Source organism: Hyperolius riggenbachi, chromosome 10 (genome assembly GCF_040937935.1).
Source record: "Hyperolius riggenbachi isolate aHypRig1 chromosome 10, aHypRig1.pri, whole genome shotgun sequence".
NCBI lineage: Eukaryota > Metazoa > Chordata > Amphibia > Anura > Hyperoliidae > Hyperolius > Hyperolius riggenbachi.
In genome coordinates, this window is record NC_090655.1 from 199,884,554 (window position 1) to 199,901,765 (window position 17,212).

The 17,212-nt window shown below is 43.7% G+C and overlaps 1 long non-coding RNA gene across 1 annotated transcript in view; it reads left to right on the plus strand.

Annotated features, from left to right (window-relative positions):
• Positions 1-17,212, plus strand: part of LOC137534223 (uncharacterized) — a 220,933-nt gene that overhangs the window by 187,054 nt on the left and 16,667 nt on the right. The window lies entirely within an intron of this gene.

Consider the following 17,212-nt stretch of genomic DNA (forward strand, 5'->3'; position numbering starts at 1 on the left):
TGCGCAGATCATGTCCTCTAGTCCTTTGAGAAGGCCTAGGGACAAAAAGCTCATCCGCCAAGCTATTATATTGCCCTCTGATGTATTTATACATGTTATTAGATCCCCTCTATGGTGTCTTTTCTCTAGACTAAATAAACCCAGTTTATCTAACCTTTCTTGGTAAGTGAGACCTTCCATCCCACGTATCAATTTTGTTGCTCGTCTCTGCACCTGCTCTAAAACTGCAATATCTTTTTTGTAATGTGGTGTCCAGAACTGAATTCCATATTCCAGATGTGGCCCTACTAGAGAGTTAAACAGGGGCAATATTATGCTAGCATCTCGAGTTTTTATTTCCCTTTTAATGCATCCCAAAATTTTGTTAGCTTTAGCTGCAGCGGCTTGGCATTGAGTATGATTATTTAACTTGTCGATGAGTACTCCTAAGTCCTTCTCCAAGTTTGATGTCCCTAACTGTATCCCATTTTTTTTTGTATGGTGCTAGACCATTGGTACGACCAAAATGCATGACTTTACATTTTTCAACATTGAATTTCTGCCATGTTTGTGCCCATATAGCCATCCTATCCAGATCCTGTTGCAATATGACACTATCTTCCTGAGAGTTGATGACTCTGCACAATTTTGTATCATCTGCAAAAATAGCAACATTGCTCACTACTGCATCTACTAGGTCATTAATAAATAAATTGAAGAGCACTGTGCCCAGTTCAGACCCCTGTGGGACCCCACTGCTAACAGTCACCTATTTTGAGTATGATCCATTGACCACAACTCTTTGTTTTCTGTCCATTAGCCAGTTCCCTATCCATGCACACAGGCTCTTCCCCAGTCCTTGCATCCTCAACTTTTGCACCAGACTTTTGTGTGGAACAGTGTCGAAGACCTTTGCAAAGTCCAAGTATATCACATCTACAGCATTCCCAATATCCACATTAGCATTCACTACCCCATAAAAGCTAAGCATGTTAGTCAAACAGGACCTGTCTTTAGTAAACCCATGTTGATGCTGAGAAATAAGATTATTTTGTACTATGAAGTCATGTATAGTATCTCTTAGTAACCCCTCAAATAGTTTGCATACAAATGATGTTAAGCTTACAGGTCTATAATTTCCTGGAACAGATTTTTTGCCCTTCTTAAATAATGGGAAATCGTGTGCTGTACGCCAATCCAATGGGACTCTGCCAGTTGAAAGAGAGTCACAAAAGATAAGATAAAGGGATTTATCTATAAATGAACTTAATTCCCTTAAGACCCGAGGATGCATGCCATCCGGGCCAGGTGCCTTGTCTATTTTTAATTTATTTAGTCTTGCCTTCACTTCTTCCTGCGTAAAGTATTTAATATTACAGTTGGAAGATTGAGACTCTTCTGCCTCTGTAATTTGCAACAGTGCTGTTTCCTTTGTGAAGACAGAAGCAAAGAAAGCATTTAATAACTCTGCCTTACTTTGGTCATCCACCATTGAGTTCCCACCCTCATCCTTTAGGAGTCCTATACAGTCAACCTTTCTTTTTTTAGAGTTGATGTACTTGTAAAACTTTTTTGGGTTAGATTTGATATCACTAGCGATTTGATTTTCAGCTTCGATCTTTGCGAGCCTAATTTCTTTTTTACAACTTTTATTGCACTCCTTATAATTGCTTAGTGCAGCCTTGGTCCCCTCCTGTTTTAGGACCTTATAGGCATTCTTTTTCCTCTTCATTTTATCTCTAACTTTTCTATTCATCCATAGAGGCCTTTTTTATTCCTAGACATTTTGTTTCCATATGGGATATACATACTACAATATTGATTGAGAATAAGTTTAAAAGCTTGCCATGTCCCTTCAGTGTCCTGCCCTTGTAGTACATTATCCCAGTTCACCAAACTTAGTGCCCGCCTAAGTTGATTGAACTTTGCTTTTCTAAAATTCATAGTTTTAGTGGTCCCGCTGCCCCGTGGCCTATCAGTCACCAGATCAAACGTTATCATGTTGTGATCACTATTTCCCAAATGTTCTTGAACCTGCACATTTGATACATTATCTGGTCTATTAGAAATGATCAGATCCAGTAACGCATTCCCCCTAGTTGGTTCCGTTACAATTTGAGTCAAGTAATTGTCCTGTAGTGCTGCCAGAAATCTGCTGCTTTTACCAGAATGGGTAGCCTCAATACTCCAGTCAATGTCTAGAAAGTTGAAGTCGCCCATAACTATGACCTCATTTTTACTTGCAGCTTTTTCAATCTGCTGTAGTAATCGCAGTTCTGCAGCTTCATTAATATGTGGTGGCCTGTAGCATACCCCAATAAGCAATTGGCAACTTTTATTTCCACCATGAATATTTACCCAAACGGATTCCACATCTTCGCATTCTTCCTCCATCTCATCGTTGAGGACAGCTGTAAAAGAAGTCTTAACAAAGAGACAAACCCCTCCACCTTTTTTCCCTGTTCTATCCTTCCTAAACACATTGTATCCCTCTAAATTCGCTATCCAGTCATGGCTTTCATCCATCCATGTCTCGGTTATTCCCACAATGTCATAGCCTTTCTCAATCAGAATGAACTCTAGTTCGTCTATTTTATTTGCAAGGCTCCGAGCATTGGTTACCATGCACTTTATATTTTTACCACCACATTTACCAATTTTGTTTACATGAAATGGGCTACTTGAAATTTTACCAACCTGCTTACTCTTTACACTGTCCCCACCCCCCTCTCCACCCCCAATAATGTTAGGCTCCCACTGTCTTTTTACCTTATCTTGTACGTATTGAGACTTTATCCTTCCGCCTCCCCCCAGATACTGAGGACCCCACTTCATTTTTTTTTAATTTCCCACACTCTGAACATAAAAAAAAACGCACAATGAAATTCATTGCTCTTTCATTTGATTTATGTAAATTTACACTACCGTTAGGTTGCTACATTATCTGTCATTTACCGCATTTAAATGTATTCTTTTTTCCTATTGAAACTTTAAAGTTGATTTTCCCCAAAACGATAAGCTCTTTTTGAAAATATTTTTTTTCCTCTTGCACCTTGAGGCGTATCTAGAGGGGTGCAGGCATGGCGCCACAGTACCATGGGCGCTATGCCTGCCCCTGTGCTATGTCACCATTATTATTATTATTGATTTATAAAGCGCCAACATATTCCGTGGCGCTGTACAAAGTAAGAAGCAAACATGGGGTACAAAATAATACAGACAATGGTGTACACCAATATACAAGATACATAATTAGTGACAAAATACAAAGAATGATACAAAATACAAAGTATAGAATTGGTAATGGCAGTGATAAAAGTAACATGATGAATAAAATGTATAATGATTTCCAAGACACAAAAGGGGGAGGGAGCCCTGCCCGTGCGAGCTTACAATCTAAAGGGAATGGGGGGTAAACAAGAGAAGGTGTAGTATGCAACAAATATATAGAGGCTGTGTGTTTTAGGATACCTAGTAGGAGTGTAATTTGGTCTTAGGAGAAAGGGAAGTGGCCTAAGGTAGCGCATATGCTTGTCGGAACAAATGTGTTTTTAGAGAGCGTTTAAAGGTAACAAAGGTTGGCGAGGGACGTATGTGTTGTGGGAGGGCATTCCAGAGGAGGGGTGAAGCGCGTGCGAAATCTTGTAAACATGAATGAGAGGAGGTGATTCTAGAGGAGGACAACAGAAGATCATGTGCCGATCTGAGATTGCGATTGGGTTTGTATCTGGATATTAGTGAGGATATGTACCGGGGAGAGAGATTGTGGAGAGCTTTGTAGGTTAGGGTTAGGAGTTTGAACTGAATCCTCTGGTTAATTGGCAGCCAGTGAAGAGCTTGACAAAGAGGGTCGGCAGAGGAAGATCAAGAAGAAAGATGAATGAGACTAGCAGCTGAGTTCCGTACCGACTGGAGTGGGGCCAGTTTGTTAGAAGGTAGTCCACAAAGTAGTATGTTGCAGTAGTCCAGACGAGAAATTATAAGAGCATGTATTAACATGGATGCAAGAAATGTTTTTGAGTTGGAGATGGCAGGAGCTGGTTATGGAGTGAACATGAGGAATAAAAGAGAGAGATAAGTTGAATATTACCCTCAAGCACCGAGCTTTGGGAACTGAAGTTATGGGACTGTTATTAACATTTATTGTTACTTCAGGCAGAGAGGTGGACAGAGACGGTGGAAAAATTACTAGTTCTGTTTTACTCATAATAAGTTTTAGGAAGCGAGAGGACATGAAGGAGGATATAGTAGTGTTGGGCGAACAGTGTTCGCCACTGTTCGGGTTCTGCAGAACATCACCCTGTTCGGGTGATGTTCGAGTTCGGCCGAACACCTGATGGTGTTCGGCCAAACCGTTCGGCCACATGGCCGAACTAAGAGCGCATGGCCGAACGTTCCCCGAACGTTCGGCTAGCGCTGTGATTGGCCGAACGGGTCACGTGGTTCGGACCCGAACGCGCTCTGATTGGCCGAACTGTCACGTGGTTCGGGTAAATAAATACCCGAACCACGTCATATCTCCGCCATTTATCTGTGGGTTTAGCTTTGGGTAGGCAGGCAGGGTAGTTCGCGCTCCAGCCACGCTAGCCAGGGTCCCCCCAGTCATTGTGTGTCGCTGCTGGGAACAGTAGTACACCGCTCGCTCAGCCACACTATATAGCATTGTGTTTACTGCCACTCTGTGTACCTCGCTCAGCCACACTATATAGCATTGTGTTTACTGCCACTCTGTGTCTGCTGGGAACAGTAGTACACTGCTCGCTCAGCCACACTATATAGCATTGTGTTTACTGCCACTCTGTGTACCTCGCTCAGCCACACTATATAGCATTGTGTTTACTGCCACTCTGTGTCTGCTGGGAACAGTAGTACACCGCTCGCTCAGCCACACTATATAGCATTGTGTTTACTGCCACTCTGTGTACCTCGCTCAGCCACACTATATAGCATTGTGTTTACTGCCACCTGTTTATTGAACCTCTCATCTGTATTACATTTATGACTGCATGGCGGCAAAAAGCATTGCTATATCCGCACACTATTTGTCCTCATGCAAGGCCTGGGATGTTGTGTCTCAAAAAGCGTGGCCTTCTCCTCCTGCACCTCCTCCTGTTCCATCACGTGTGCTGCTGCTGCTGCTGCTGGCCTGGGTTAGCGTTTCCGGTCCCTGTTTATTGAACCTCTCATCTGTATTACATTTATGACTGCATGGCGGCAAAAAGCATTGCTATATCCGCACGCTTTTTGTCCTCATGCAAGGCCTGGGTTGCGTCTCAAAAAGCGTGGCCTTCTCCTCCTGCGTCTCCTCCTGTTCCATCACGTGTGCTGCTGCTGCTGCTGCTGGGTTAGCGTTGCCGGTCCCTGTTTATGGAACCTCTCATCTTTATTACATTTATGACTGCATGGCGGCAAAAAGCATTGCTATATCCGCACGCTATTTGTCCTCATGCAAGGCCTGGGATGTTGTGTCTCAAAAAGCGTGGCCTTCTCCTCCTGCGCCTCCTCCTGTTCCATCACGTGTTCTGCTGCTTGTGCTGGGTTAGCGTTACCGGTCCCTTTTCCTGGAACCTCTTCTCTGTATTACATTTATGACTGCATGGCGACAAAAAGCATGTTACCTGTGCAAAGAAACATGACATTTTCCACATTTAAAAGACAGTTTTTCCTTTGAAACTTTACAATCAATTTTCTCAAAAACTATAAGCTCTTTTTCAAATTTTTTTTCCTCTTGTACCCACTACCAAGGTGCACATACCCTGCAAATTTGGGGTATGTAGCATGTAAGGAAGCTTTACAAAGCACGAAAGTTCGGGTCCCCATTGACTTCCATTATGTTCGGAGTTCGGCGCGAACATCCGAACATCGCGGCGATGTTCGGCGAACGTTCGCGAACCCGAACATCTAGGTGTTCGCCCAACACTAGGATATAGCAGACAAGCAGTCAGGAACACGTTTGAGGAGGGAGTTAAGGTCTGGGGCAGAGAGGTACAGTTGTGTATCGTCTGCATACAGGTGGTATTAAAACCCGAATGAGTTGATTAAGTCACCAAGACCGTGCATGTAGATGGAAAAAGGAGGGGACCAAGGACAGAGCCTTGAGGAACCCCGACAGACAAAGCATGAGGAGAAGAGATCTGATCTGAGTAGGAGACTGTGAAGGACCTTCCAGAGAGCTAGGAAGTTAACCATGTGAGAGCAAGGCCCTTTATTCCTACATTTGAAAGTATTTGTAAGAGTAAGGTGTGGTCGACAGTATCAAAAGCTGATGACAGGTGAAGAAGGATCAGTATGGAAAACTGATCTTTGGATTTGGCTGTAAGAAGGTCATTGGCCACTTTGGTAAGGGCTGTTACCGTGGAGTGGTTAGAGTGAAAGCCAGACTGGAACTGAGCAAGTAGGGAATTAGCAGAGAAAGAATGGCTTAATTCTGCATGTATATGGCGTTCAAGTAGTTTGGATGCAAATGAGAGAAGTGACACTTGGCGGTAGTTGGCAAGTGTGGTAGGATCTAGAGATGGTTTTTTAAGTAGTGGTGTCACAACAGCCTTTTTGAGTGGGGACAAAAAAGTGCCAGTGGAGAGGGACAGGTTAAATAGCGATGTTAGTGCAGGCATGAGAGATGAGGATAGCTGCGGAATGAAATGGGAGGGAATAGGATCCAAAGAACAGGTGGTTAGATTAGCTTTGGAAATTATAGAGGAGAATGTTCAGAGAGTGGAGAGAAGGCAGTTAGTGAGCAGTCAATGTGAGGTGTGGAGGTGGGATTTGTGGGCTGCATGGAGAATTCACTTCTGATTTTGTTAATTTAATCAGTGACCTATGTTGCAAATTCTTCAGCTGATAAGCAAGATGGAGGAGGAGGGGAATAGAGAACGGAGTTCAAGATGCTGAACAAACGTTTTGGATTGTGTAAATGGGCGAATATTATGGAAGAAAAATAGGACTGTTTTGCCACAGAGAGTGCATTTCTGAAGTTGTTCAATGCAATTTTATATGAGATGAGGTCCTCACTTGTGTTACTTTTCCTCCAACGGCGTTCAGCTGCTCTAGAGCATCTTTTTAACTGTTTTGTGGTTTTGGTCATCCAGGGTTGGCGACTGCCACGGTGAGGGCGGACATTGACAAGGGGGGCGAAGTGATCCATGACTTTTGTAATGGAGCTGTTGTAGTGTATAGCAGCTGAGTCTGGGTCAGTGAAGGATTGTGTAAGGAGAGGTGCCAGGGCATCAGAGACAGTTTGAATGTGTAGATTGCATTAGTTTCTTCGAGTATGTGAGCGTAGGAAAAGAGGAGGAGAGAGAGAAGTTAAGTAGGTTATGGTCAGAGAGTGGTAGTGGATGTCACAGGGCCCCTAGTGGCCGGACCGCAAAATGCCTTCCAATCGGTTTCAGCACACAGACCATGCAATCTGTGGTCGCAATCGGTGCGCACAAGCTGCTGGAATTTTGGCAGCAGACCGACTAGAAGGGAGCCTGTGAGCTACAGTAATACAATTTACACACTATTTCAGGGTATAACTGCCACCACCTCTGTTACCATGGGACAGAGGAACCCACTGACTGGCTGATTCTAGACCTGCAAATAAAACGGTTAAACATACTCTATTCTGTCTAGCTAGCAACAATAGTAGCGACTCTTCAGAAGTCAGGGTTCAGTTTGTGCGGCTGAATAGCAGCGTAGCTGAATAAATAAATGACGTTAGCGTTGTTTATTAAATATGCAATATGAATAATTAATATATACAGAAAATCGTTAAAATCAACAATTATAGAGACAAATAATAGCACAGTATAGAAAATAAAAATGAGGGAAAAAAATACTTATACTTAAAGTTCGTGGAAATATGTCCTTTCTGGGAAACTCGTAAAGTTCCTTTGTTTCAGTTCTGGAGCAAATTTCTGACAAGATGGCCGCCACTGTTCCTCAAAGCGGCAGCATGCTCCCAAGAAGATGGAATTTTCTAGGAATGAGGTCCGCCTGCTGGCAATGTGCTTTTGATGAAGCTGGTTTGGGGGCGTGGCAACGCCTGCCCCCTCTGAATTACCCATCAATGACAGTTCATTCCCTCTGAGATTTTAGGTTTAAACTTGTAAAATGCTGTAACTCATAAACGATACATGTCATATTTAGGTGGATAGCAGATTCATAATTGTCAGAAAATACAGATTAATATGACATCAGACGTGATTAGGGCAGCGGGTCCAGTTCCTGAGAAGGGTCATACACCAATAACCGGACGGGTTATTGTGATGAATTTTATATCAGCACATTGGGCAGATTTTAACGAATAAGACTATATGAATTTTATAGCTGTGCTATACACGGTCTCCATGTAACAGACAGAAATCATACAACACATGCATTCAAATCTGCCCCCATCGGTGCCGCACTGGCTAGCTCTTCCAGGGCCACCTGGGGAGCTAGCTTCCTGGCTTCCTTTCAGGCAGCCATACGGCTGAAGCAATTGACACCTCTGCTAAGGCCCAGATTCCAGTCACATGCTAATTACAAAACACAGGCATCCTGTACCTTAGGTTACTGAACTATTTCTCTGCTGAGGGAGGAAGAGACCCTAGGTTTGACTGCCTAGTATCCACAGACAGACAATCCAGATTTGGCAACGCAATGACAATCGAGGCAGGAAACCGATTGCAATTGCGTTTTCTGGTCTCACGGCTCGTCCGTCACAGTGGATCATTAGTAAAGTCAGTGACAGAACAGAGACGAGTGAATACGAGGTCAAGCATATGCCCATCAGTGTGAGTTGAGGTAGAGGACCACTGAGACAAGCCATAGGAGGAAATGAGTGATAGAAGTTTATTGGAGACAGTGTTATCGGTGTCAATAGGAATGTTAAAATCTCCCATGATGATGGTAGGGATGTCAGAAGATAGGAACTGGAGAAGCCAGGCAGAGAAATGATCTAAGAAAACAGAAGCAGGGCCTGAAGAGCGGTAAATAACTGCAATCTGGAGGTTCGAGGGAGAGTATAGTGGGACTGCATGGACTTCAAAGGATGGCAGGGAGAGAGAAGGAATAGGAGTGAAAGGCTTGAAGGAGCATTTATCGGAGAGGAGAAAGCCCACACCACCACCATATTTATTCCCACTTCTAGGAGTGTGGCTAAAGTGGAAACCTCCATAGGAGAGGGCGGCAGGTGAGACTGTGTCAGAAGGGGTGAGCCAGGTTTCAGTGATCCCAAAGAATGTGAAAGCATTGGAAATGAAAATATCATGGATAAAGGGCAGTTTGTTACAGACTGAGCTGGCATTCCAGAGGGCAGCTGAGATAGGAGGGGGTGTAGGGGGAAGGAGCGGAATATTAATAAGGTTACGGTAAGAGGGAAAGGAATTTGATGCGTTGCAAACAGTGTGAGTACGAGGGGATAGTAGGGGTCCAGGGTTAGGTGAAATGTCCCCAGCAGCCAGGAGGAGGAGTAGGCAGACAGAGCGGGGCAGATGTTGTGGTGTGTAGACTTATATTTAGACGTAGCGTGACAAGGAAGGTGAGGTTGTAAGTACAAGAAAATCCCATGAGAGGCGAGCTGTGGAGTGGATAGGAGGGATGATGAAATGTACAGCATATTGCTGACAGCAGGTGGATGTAGTGTAAAGAGATTTGAGGATGGCTGGGGAGAGCAAGCAGATAGTAAACACCAGATTGAACATTTTTGCAACTAACCAGAGAAGCAGAGTTTTGTGTCAGTTTCTTCTGTTCCCTTCTGGTTCAATTCTAGTCTTAGTATTTTCTATACACTTAGAGTTACAGATGCACTTTGGGTTCAGATGCTCAAGACTGACCAGTGGTCAAAAATGACCTCCTATCCTAGCTATATGCAAACAGGCTGCCAGCCTCTTAATTAGCAGACTGAATGCAGGTGAGATGGTGGAGTGTTTGAATGGGAGTCTCAGCCTTTTTAGACTGGATTTAAAGGAGACTCTGCATGTGGCTGGACAGATTTGTAATTCACAGATCAAACACTGCATATAACAGGATAAACAAGCAAGCCCTTATGCTAAACATACACGGTGCGTTTATTCCTTATCAATCGAGCCGCTGATGGCTCGATTGATAATATCCGACAGGTCCGATGACGCGCCGGATAGATTCCCCGCTCGATCCCCGCAGGCGGACAATAGCGGGGAATCGAGCGGCTGATAAGGAATGCCCGCGGGGACGAGCGGGAATCGATCCGCGCCCACGCACTGTGACGCGGTGGCTCGATACCGGCACATAAACGTACAGTGTATGTTTAGCATAACAGCTGGTAAGGCAATCAATTGTATGTTAATTTAAGGCCAAGATCTAGATTAGTCCAAAAGCTAGGAACTAGTGGAATGGAACCAAAGATCAGAGGTTGACACAAATTTCAAACCATTAATATCCCATAGTCAGATAGCAGGGCATGGTATGTTATAAACAGACATGTAATAATGCAATCAGATAGAAAATCGATAGTTGAAGCTGGGAGCATACCATAAACAGACAGATATTGCAATCAGATAGAAAATCGATAATTGAAGCTGGGAGCGTACCATAGACAGAAAGATATTGCAATCTGATAGAAAATCGATAGTTGCCATGCCCGCCTCTGTGCCTCCCCGTCACTCAGAACTCAGATAAGATGATTTCTGTTATTTGGGGCCTATATACAAATAATAACTGGAACACCAAGCAATTGTGATGCTTAAATCTTATTGTATTGTAAGCACAAATATCGAAAATAGCATGCTACTTTCGATATTTGTGCTTACAATACAATAAGATTTAAGCATCACAATTGCTTGGTGTGCCAGTTATTATTTGTATATAGGATTCAGTGTAAGACCTCTTGCTAGGTCTGGTTTACTGACTGTGCACCTCTTGTATTACTTCACATGCTATTTTGATGGTGTGCATACCGATATCCATTTACAGGGGCAAACCCAGCATTTTCAAGGGGGGGGATTCCTGAAAGGTTTCCATCAGCGACGCACAATACAGTATAATAATATAGTAGGACATCATACTGGGTACACATAATGCAATTTCCCATCCGACCCACCGACAACAGGATCGATCAGGTGCAGTTTGGATACAGATAACAATGAGGACAACCGACATTGCTAATGAAGGGGAAAGTGAAGCAGCAGGACACAGGGCTGTGCTCATACCTGACTCTGTTAAGTTCCCCAGAGCTGCTCCATGCTCTGTACGCATGCTGCTGCTCCATCCAAAGTCAACTGTAATAGCTGCTCCATCCAAAGTCAACTGTAATAGAGAAAGAAAGGGGGCAGTGCTGTGAGCTGCAGGATGCCTGCAGATATTCTGGTGTCTCAATGTGTGCCTGTCCCCAAACATGGCAACGGCCCTGGTCTGAGTGAGGATTCTGGGCAGCTGTAATCCCCCCCTGCATTTGCCTATGATGTAATGTTTCTACTCTTCTGTTATTTGGGGAACATGGCTCCTTAATGTATGTATGTAGGGAGCACTTGGCTTAGTGTTAGAAAAGAGGACAGAGAGGAAATAAGAACAGATATTTCCAAAAAAGTAACTTCAATATCCCGAGCCAAAAAAACAAAGGTAACCATAACACATGCAGGTGAGAAAGGAGGCTGTTTTTTTTAAAAAAGGGGTCTCTGACCAGAAGGGGAGGGGGGTAGAGCACAATTTCAGTGTTTGCCATAGGCTCTATACTAACCAGATATGCCACTGCTTGCACCCACTGTCCCCTTCACATACCCTGCAAATTTGGTGTATCTAGCACGTAGCCTGCCATTAAAGTCTATTGGGAAACGCTCCTGGCAACAAGACATGCATGACAGAGTGTAACTGGACACGTTTACCAGAACTGGCAGAGGAGGATTGGAGCAGCCCATGGAGACGTATAAATGATGTGCTTGTATTTGTCTCAGATTTTCTATAAAAACCAAAGCAATTTTCACATTTCACAATCCTCTCATTCATTCCCCAATAACTTTATCGCTACTTATTAGACTGAATGATCTATATATTGGGTTTTTTTGCGGGACAAATTAGGCTTTTATTGGGTGGTACTTTTTGCTAAGAATTATTTTATTTTGTATGCATGCTTTTTAACCAGTTCACCCCCAAGGGTTTTTACCCTAACGGACCAGAGCAATTTTCACCTGTCAGTGCTCCTCCCTCTTATTCCCTAATAACTTTATCACTACTTATCACAAGAAAATCATCTATACCTCATTTTTTTGCCACCAATTAGGCTTTCTGTGGGAAGTACATGTTGCTAAGAATTTTTTTATTCTAAACGTGTTTTAATGGGAAAAATAAGAAAATAATGGAAACAATGTTTATTTTTCAGTTTGTGGCCATTATAGTTTTAAAATTAAACGTTCTCCTGTGGATAAAACCAACACATTTTATTTGCCCAGTTGTCCCGATTATTAAATAGTTTAAATTATGTCCCTATCACAATGTATGGCGACAATATATTATTTTGAAATATAGGTGTTATTTTTCAGTTTTGGGTGGTTGTTTTTCTTTGTCCGGTCCATAATTACAAGCCCCTATGTAGTAAAGTAAAAGTAATGTACCCTCATAAAATATAGATTAAAAAAGTTGAGTCCCTATGTATTTTTTTTAACTGATTTTTTTTTTTTACAAGTTTTTTTTTGGGGGGTGGGGGGGGGAAGCTTTGGAAGTGTAAGTTACTTTTATTAACTTTACTAATATTGGGTATGTATGTATGCGCCTGTATGTGTAATTTTACTTTTTGGCCACAAGATGGCACTAGTGAACACTCTCCCGTTATAGGATGTGTTCACTTTTTTTTTTTTTACATTTAACACTGTGACTGTTTCCTGTTTTATGAATGGACGTGGCCGCTGATCGTCCATTCATTTCAGGCATTGTGATTGGGTAGAGGACCACTCGGTCCTCTTCCCCAATCGCTGAACATGGATTCCAGATGGAAACGGCAGCGGGAGCTGCGCGCACACGTGCGGATCGGCGGCAGGAACACACAACTTATTAAAATGTCTTGTTGCCGTTAACAGGCTCAAACACGATGTTTTAATACTATACATTGTCATTACCGGTAAGTGGTTAAAGAAAATAAGAAGTAATTGAAAAAACTCATTACCGCTGAGATATCAACCATTATAGTTTGAAAATAAAGAAGTGCTAATGTAGATATAGCCCACACATTTGATTTGCTAATTTGCTCTGGTTATTACAACATGTAAATGATGTCCCTAGTACAGTGGTTCCCAACCTTTTTGGAGTCGTGACACATCAAACCAAACGTTCGGATCTCCGTGACACGTAGACTAAATGCAGGTAATGAGAGACAGCGTTTCCCCAGTAAATGCACATAATAAGAGACAGCTTTTCACCAGTAAATGCACATAAGAGACAGCTTTTCACCAGTAAATGCACATAAGAGACAGCTTTTCACCAGTAAATGCACATAATAAGAGACAGCTTTTCACCAGTAAATGCACATAACAAGAGACCGCTTTTCACCAGTAAATGCACATAACAAGAGACCGCTTTTCACCAGTAAATGCACATAACAAGAGACCGCTTTTCACCAGTAAATGCACATAACAAGAGACCGCTTTTCACCAGTAAATGCACATAACAAGAGACCGCTTTTCACCAGTAAATGCACATAACAAGAGACCGCTTTTCACCAGCAAATACACATAAGAGACAGCTTTTCACCAGCAAATGCACATAATAAGAGACAGCTTTTCACCAGCAAATGCACATAATAAGAGACAGCTTTTCACCAGCAAATGCACATAATAAGAGACAGCTTTTCACCAGCAAATGCACATAATGACAAACAGCCAGTGTCCCCAGTATATGTAGCCAGGGATATATGTGCCCAGTATATGTAGCCAGAGGTATATGTGCCCAGTATATGTAGGCAGGGGTATATGTGCCCAGTATATGTAGGCGGGGGTATATGTCCCAGTATATGTAGCCTGGGGGTATATGTCCCAGTATATGTAGCCAGGGGGTATATGTCCCAGTATATGTAGCCAGGGGGTATATGTCCCAGTATATGTAGCCAGGGGGTATATGTCCCAGTATATGTAGCCAGGGGTATATGTAGCCAGGGGGTATATGTAGCCAGCGGGTATATGTCCCAGTATATGTAGCCAGGGGGTATATGTCCCAGTATATTTAGCCAGGGGGTATATGTCCCAGTATATTTAGCCAGGGGGTATATGTCCCAGTATATGTAGCCAGGGGGTATATGTCCCAGTATATGTAGCCAGGGGGTATATGTCCCAATATATGTAGCCAGGGGTATATGTAGCCAGGTGGTATATGTCCCAGTATATGTAGCCAGGGGGTATATGTCCCAATATATGTAGCCAGGGGGTACATGTAGCCATGGTGTATATGTCCCAGTATATGTAGCCAGGGGGTATATGTCCCAATATATGTAGCCAGGGGTATATGTAGCCAGGGGGTATATGTCCCAGTATATGTAGCCAGGGGGTATATGTCCCAATATATGTAGCCAGGGGGTATATGTCCCCAGTATATGTAGCCAGGGGGTATATGTCCCAGTATATTTAGCCAGGGGGTAGATGTCCCAGTATATGTAGCCAGGGGGTATATGTCCCAATATATGTAGCCAGGGGGTATATGTAGCCAGGGGGTATATGTCCCAGTATATGTAGCCAGGGGGTATATGTCCCAATATATGTAGCCAGGGGTATATGTAGCCAGGGGGTATATGTCCCAGTATATGTAGCCAGGGGGTATATGTCCCAATATATGTAGCCAGGGGGTATATGTCCCCAGTATATGTAGCCAGGGGGTATATGTCCCCAGTATATGTAGCCAGGGGGTACATGTCCCAGTATATGTAGCCAGGGGGTATATGTCCCAGTATATTTAGCCAGGGGGTATATGTCCCAGTATATGTAGCCAGGTATAGGGACCCCGTTTAGGTAGTGAGTGACAGGAGCCCGCCCGCTCCCTCCCGCTCGCTCCCTCCCGCTACCCGCCGCCGCTCCCCCCTCACCTGCAGCATCAGTCAGACCTCAGGATCAGCGGGCGACCCGACCAGAGCGGGCGCTGGACTCACCCGCTCTATATGCGGAAGTGATGTCACTTCCGCATATCAGTGCAGAGTGCTAGGTCCTAGCGCCCGCACTATTGGTCGCCGCCTGATCGAGGTCTGACGTGGCGCCGCACCCGGCGGCTAGAGGGAGGGAGGAAGCGGCGGCCAGAGGGGGTAAGCGGCGGCCGGAGGGGGTAAGCGGCGGCCGGAGGGGGTAAGCGGCGGCCGGAGGAGGTAAGCGGCGGTCGGAGGAGGTAAGCGGCGGACGGAGGAGGTAAGCGGCGGCCGGGCAATGCACCCGCAGCACCCGCCCAGGCTCAGCCCTGCAGCGACACATACCCGAAGCTGCCGCGACACATGTATGTGTCGCGGCACATGGGTTGGGAACCACTGCCCTAGTACAATGTATGATGGCAATATTTTATTTGGCATTTAAAGTGTAGGTTTTCTATTTTGTGTACTTTTTCTCATTATATACCATCAATAATTACAGGCCCTTATTTGCAAAAATAACAGTAATATACTCTCATGACATATATACTAAAATAGCAGAGTTCCTAAGGTAACTATTTATGTCAAGTAGATGTACAGAGGCGCCAAAAGGATAAAATATGCTAAAATGTTTAAAATATTCGGGTGGCGGCGGTGGACCGGCCACTCAGAAATAGACTCGATGCTGTCGCTTAAGATAAAGACATACTCCATGAACAGAACCGCAACGCGTTTCACGGGTATAATTCCGCTTCCTCAGGCAATAAACAGATAGGAGTACACAGTACAGTCTCAAGGTCACGAATAGCGCCTTCACTGAGAAAGCGGGAATATACCCGTGAAACGCGTTGCGGTTCTGTTCATGGAGTATGTGAATAAATTGTCTTTATCTTAAGCGACAGCATCGAGTCTATTTCTGAGTGGCCGGTCCACCGCCGCCACCCGAACATTTTAGCATATTTTATCCTTTTGGCGCTTCTGTACATCTACTTGTCAAGATATCCACCCTTGGTGGTTGGAAGGGTGACAAACCCTCCTTTCCTTCTTCAGAGAGCGACATCTTAATCCTGAGTGGGGACAGGTCTAATCTCCCCACCTGCCTATATAGTGGTTGCCTAAACGGTAACCCATGTTTGTAAGTATAATACTTACTCCACACTAATTCTCCCTGATCCAATACATACTACACTATATTGGGCTCTCGGTTTCTCTGTTTTAACTATTTATGTATTTTTTTTAAATGCTGTCACTTTGTTCCTTTTTTAATGTGTGTTTTATTTTAGTAACTATGGAGGTTGGGGGGATCAGTAAGGGTTAATGGCTACAGATGTAATTTTTTTAATGTAATGTAATTTATTGTAATGTAATGTAATTTTACTTTTTATCTACTAGATATCTCCACTCACATTATCCTGTGTACTTAGAACTGTGTTCTAAGTTAACAAGAAGTAAGTTTACTTTCATTTCAATGAACAATCACTGCTTACTGTGGGAAGCAGTGATCATTCATTAATCAGGTACTTTGATTGGCTTTAGAAAAACATGTTCCCATTCACCAATCATTGCTCAAGCGGACAGCAACGGGGGAGCATGGGATTGTGCACGGCGCTCGGGAAAGCAGATATATATATATATATATATATATATATATATACCCCGATCTTGAAGTGAAGTTTTCAGGGGCATATGTATGATGCAGCAATCTGAAAGTGGTTAAAAGGCAATGACTATGGCAGCCTCCATATCCATCTCACTTCAGGTTTCCTTTACAGATTTCCCTCATTTATTCCCAGCAAATTCGAGCACTGTGATCAAACCTGTTAGAAATCTACGCCCCAAATCTCAGATCGATCGTAATTTTAAAAGATTTTCAGCAAAAGTGTATTGAAATGGTCAATCTGACTGGACATGGCAGGATCGGCGGAGGATTGACGGCATATAGTATTGTGCTGTATCCAAACCGCACATGCGCAGAATGCTCCTGGCCATGGCTGCTGTGCACGGCCACTAAGGAGCATGATCAAGGAGGCACACGGACGGGACAGAGTATGCATTGCAGCTGCAACTGAGCCCAGTTGCAGCTTTTAGAGAGAGGTGATAGCAGTAAGAAGGAGGGGAGGCCAAAGAAACTGAAGGGCCACAAAGATTATGAGGGGCTGGAAGAAGCCCCAGGTACGGCAACACGAGTGCTTTCCTAAT